Consider the following 5,064-nt stretch of genomic DNA (forward strand, 5'->3'; position numbering starts at 1 on the left):
AGGAGCCCCTGGGGCGTGTACAGCCCCGCCCTGACACGTGGCTTGCACGGCAGGGCTAGACGAGGTGTATCTGGGCACTCGTGAGCCAGCGCGGGACTCACGAGGCCCTACCTCAAGGCGGGTTGCGCCTGGTCTTGGATCTTTGACAGTTGTGTGTTCCTACGAGATGGTTAGATATAAATGCTCTGCGTCCTCAGGTCCTGGCCCTCGAGCAAGCTCAGCCGCTATTGGTATGCCAGGTCGCGATGCCGTGGTAAAGGCCAGGGGGTGAGGGCTGGAGAGCCAGTAAGAGCTCCTGAGTCATGATGCTCAAGATCCCCCCTTTTAACGCACAAGCGATTTGCATGAGAGAGAGGAGGCTCGTGGTAGGCGGCAGGTGATAATCACAGGCAAGTTAGGCATGAAAGGCAAATCAGCTTAGGCAAACGCAGGATGGATACATGCCACTGGGTCAGACCCAAGTGGCTTGGGGATGATGCAGCCCGAGGAGCGCCCCCAGCAAGGTAAGCTGAAGACATAAGAAAAAGGGATACATGCAGCAAGGACAGACCCACGCGGCCTGGGAATGATGCAGCCCTGAGGGCGCTCCCAGCTAAAATGAACTTGGAAGATGTCACCTGGTACCATTGTAGAGGGGGTGTTGGAGTAGCTTGGAGATGCGCGGTGAAGAGGCCGACCCTCACGAGCCGCCACGGCCCTGAGCCTCGGGAGGCTCTGGGGGTCCAGGTGGTTCCTTGAGGACTGCCTCCATCTCCGCCAGGACCACGTGATGTCTGGCCTCCTAAGTCGCCAGAATGCTCCGCAGGTGTTGCTGGTAGGTGGCAGCCGCGTTCGGCAGGCCAAAAGGCATGCAAACGTAGCTGTGCGGCAGACCCACGCATCGTCCCACACGCGAAGGCCAGAGGCGCTCCTGAGATGCGGCTCGGTTGAGCCCTGGGACGTCGATGTAGACATGCAGCCCGCCATCGTCGCCTAGATGGGGAGCCACACCGGGCAAGTGGCGGTCGCCGCGCATGGCTCTCACTTCCTGAAGCTCCTGAGTGGCCTTGGTGATGAACTCCTAAACATTGGGCTTTCCATGCCCTGTGCCTTCATGGGGGAAACGTGCCGCGAAGCACGCCTCCAAGTGGTGCCCGAGCGCCTCCCTCATGATGTTGGCAAGGTGTGAGGCCCTCCAGAAGAGAGCCCCCGAGCCCTGCCCGAGTAGGGCGCCGAGCGTGCCTTCCTATGCGATGGAAGGAGGCGTCCCTTGCACGGGCGCCGATCCTGATGCGGCACCACCTGAGATGCCGACCTCCTGAGGCCTCGCGCTGAGCGGTTGCTTCTTCTTCCTAGGGATGGCCTCAGGAGGGTTCTCGCCCTTGCCGTCCGGGTCCTTGATTGATGCAGCTTGGAAGGCATGCTCGAGGGAGCACACCGCATCTCTCTCTTCGCAGGGGACCGTGATGATTCCGCCGCTTCCTGGCATCTTGAGGATGTTGTAACCGTGGTGGGTCACTGCCATGAACATGGCCAGGGCTGGATACCCGAGGATGGCATTTTACAGCAGGTGGATGTGGGCGACGTCGAAGTCGATGAGCTCGGTGCGGTAGTTGTCGCGCTTTCCGAAAGTGACAGGGAGGTGGACCTGCCTTATCGGGGTGGTGGAACCGTCGGTAACTCATGAGAAAGGCTTGGTAGGATGGAGCTGATCGTATGGCACTTGAAGGTTGTCGAACATCTCAACAGACAGGACGTTAAGCTCTGCGCCGCCATCGATGAGGGTCCTGGTGACTTGCACGTTGCTGATGACTGGGGAACAAAGCATCGGGAGGACGCCAGCAGTAGTCGCGCACTTGAATTGATCTGCTAAGCTGAAGTTGATCGCACACTTGGACCACCTAAGCGGGCGCGTGGCCTCAAGCCTGGGGAGGACTGCGTTCACCTCACGAGCAAACTGCTTGAAGATGCGCCGAGAGGCTGGGGGCCTGAGCTCGGCCCAAGATGGAAGCGATAGCACGTGGCTCCTGGAAGCCCCCAACCCCTCGTCCTGATGATGGCCGTCATTCCTTCTTGGCGGCGGCGGTAGAGGAGGAAGGCCTGCGTTACCCTGCAGGCGGTCCTCGCGAGGCTGATCTCTCCAGGCGCCCTCGCAAGGCTGGTCCTGCCAATGATCCTCGCGAGGTCGGTCACCCCACTCCTGACGAGGGCCACGGTCGTCTCATCGTCCTCCACCTTGTCCTCCTCCTCGGCCGTAGCCTCGGTCGTTGCACTCGGGGAATCGACCGAAGCGTCCTTCTCGAATGGCCCTGAGCTCTTGGCAGTCGTTGGTGTTGTGGCTATGGAGGTTGTGGTAGGTGCAGAACGGTCGGCTGCCCTTGGACGACTCCGACTGGTCCCTGATGTGCTTCGTGTCTGGTTCTACCGCAAGCATGGCTACTCCCTTGCGCTTCACGTCCTTGGCCTTGGTCTTCTTTTCTTCTGGGTCAGCAGCTGGAAGCTCGAGGAGGGAGAGGCGTCCTTCGGCAGCCCTTGTGCACTTGGTCGCCAGGTTGAACAGCTCCAGGGATGTGCACAGCTCCTCGTCGATGGCGAGCTCCTCCTTCCTCTTGACGTCACGGACGCCATCAGAGAACACTGAGATGATGGCCTCATCCATCACCTTAGGGATCTTGAGGCAGGCGTTGTTGAAGTGCTGGATGTATTTCTGCAAGGTCTCCCCAGGTTGTTGCTTGATGCGGCACAGGTCACCCACGGCCAGAGGGCGGTCGCGAGTGCCCAGGAAGTTGGCGATGAAGCGGTTGCGCATCTCGTCCCAGGAGGAGATCGAGCCGGGAGGCAGGTTCAGCAGCCACGTGCGGGCATCGTCCTTGAGCGCCATGGGAAACCAGTTCACCATGACCTTCTCGTCTCTGTTGGCCGCCTCAATGCTCGGCTCTTAGAGCTGCAAGAACTCCACGGTGTCGGCGGTACCGTCATAGCGTGGAGGCAGGTCCGGCTTGAACTTGCCCGGCCAGGCGACGCAACGCAGCTCGGGGGTGAAGGCGTGGCAACCTGCTATGGTCAACGGAGCCCTTTGTTGACGCGGAGCTTGCTCTTGATGGTACCCGCGCACCGCCGCCAGGGGCAGTACACGATCTTGTCGCGCCGGTGCAGGGAGCATGGGGGCACCTTCTTGTGGCCGAGGGATTTCTTGGCAGCTTCTCTCTTGCCGCGCGGGCGCTGGATGCGGTGGGTCACGTCCAGGGGCCGCCCGTCTTGGGGCCAGGGCGCCGTCTTGGGGCGGAGGTGGTGGAGGTGCTCCCTGAGCCGCGTCGCCCCTACCTGGCGAAGGGCGAGGCAGTGAGAGAGACGGCGCAGGAGAGCCCCCTACGGCGCTGATGAGCTCGGTGATGTAGGCGAGCCATTCTTCGTAGAGGTCGTTGACGGGGCGGTAATGCAGGAGCTCACGTGCCAGAAGCAGCACGACCTGCGCGTCCGTGGGGGTGCGACGAGCGTGAGACGATGAGCCAACTGGGTTCAGCGACGGAGTGGTGGTGCGGCCTTCCCGCCCCACCGAGGGGTGCAGCGAGGATGTTTGCTGCTCATTACCCGCCGGGCCGGTGGCGGCGTTGGCGACAGGCGACGAAGAACAACGGGGAGGCCCACCGACAGGAGCCCTCTGGGCGACACGAGCAGCGAGAGCAGCCCGGCACTTAGAGCGGGCTCGGCGGGCGTCCGACATGGATGCGACGAAGCGATGGGACGCGGATCGGCGGAAAGAAGATTTCAGGGCACCCCTACCTGGCGCGCCAAATGTCGGATATCGGGTTCCGGCAAAACCCTTAAGGTTTGAACACTGGGGTGCGCACGAAGATTTTCCCCTACCGAAACACGCCCTCAACCTCGCCGCGATCTCTAAGCTAGCACGATGAACTCACAGCACAAGAGACACAAGATTTATACAGGTCCAGGCCACCGTTGTGGTGTAATACCCTACTCCTGTGTGTGGTGGTGGATTGCCTCTTAGGCTGATGATGAACAGTACAAGGGAAGAACAGCCTCGTGAGGAGGGGTGTTCTTGAGCTAGTGAGGTGTTCTGCTTGGGAAGGATTTGATCCGTCTCCAGATGAGATGCCCTTCCTACTGTGGTGGCTAGACCTATTTATAGAGGCTCTGGTCCTCTTCCCAAATATTGAGCGGGAAGGGATCCAACAACGGCCATTTTTAAAGGGGACAACTAGTACAAGCTATCCTAACTAAAGGTGGTCTTCGCCTGTCAAAGGTGTTGGTGATGACGCCGTCTTGGGCTCCATGGTGACCTCCGTCCTGCACTCTTGTTGCACCAATATGGAAATCTTTGCCTGATGCCTCGGTACTCTGCGCCTGTGCTTGCCCCCTTAGCACCAAAGGGGAAACGAGGACACTGCACGTGTTGGCGCCCGCCTAGCCTTGGTCGTCATGGCTTGCGTCACGAGAACCCCGCGAGGCATCCCTTGCCTTGATCTCTCCGCCTCCCTCGCGAGCCTGCCTGGTGAGGCATCCCCTGAGGAGGCCTTGTGTCGTCTGCCCCGTGAGGCTTGGCCCCTCGCGAGGGTCTTGAGTGTTGGGTTGATGAAGACGGGCCGTACTAGGCCACTGGTGGAGCCATGCCGCAGGCAGGCAAGTTTGGGGACCCCCGTTCCCAGAACGCCGACAATGGGGTTGCCGATGAAAGCACATTTGCTCCCTTGGTGGTTTTGGTGATTAATGTTAACATACATATTATTGGACTAATAGTTTTACCTAGAATATTTCAGATAAGTTCAACAATGGCATGGCAAGGACTTGAGGATGTGGACTCCGTCAAAATGTGAAAAACAAGAATTGGCTATCACAAGACTCTACATTTTTGGTTTAGTGATCAAGATCACATTGAGTCCCTTAGGAAAGCCAATACTATTAAAAGGGGATGAGGTATTATTTATGAGGTTGTCGCTCAAAGTGCTTAGTGATATTGCTCCAAAAACCCTCCATCACTTTCCGAAAAACACATTTGTCCAAACCCTAACTCATCATTTTGGTCCCACTGATACAATCCACTCCGGACCACCGAGATGATCATTC

This window comes from Triticum aestivum, chromosome 5B (genome assembly GCF_018294505.1).
Source record: "Triticum aestivum cultivar Chinese Spring chromosome 5B, IWGSC CS RefSeq v2.1, whole genome shotgun sequence".
NCBI classification, from domain to species: Eukaryota; Viridiplantae; Streptophyta; class Magnoliopsida; order Poales; family Poaceae; genus Triticum; species Triticum aestivum.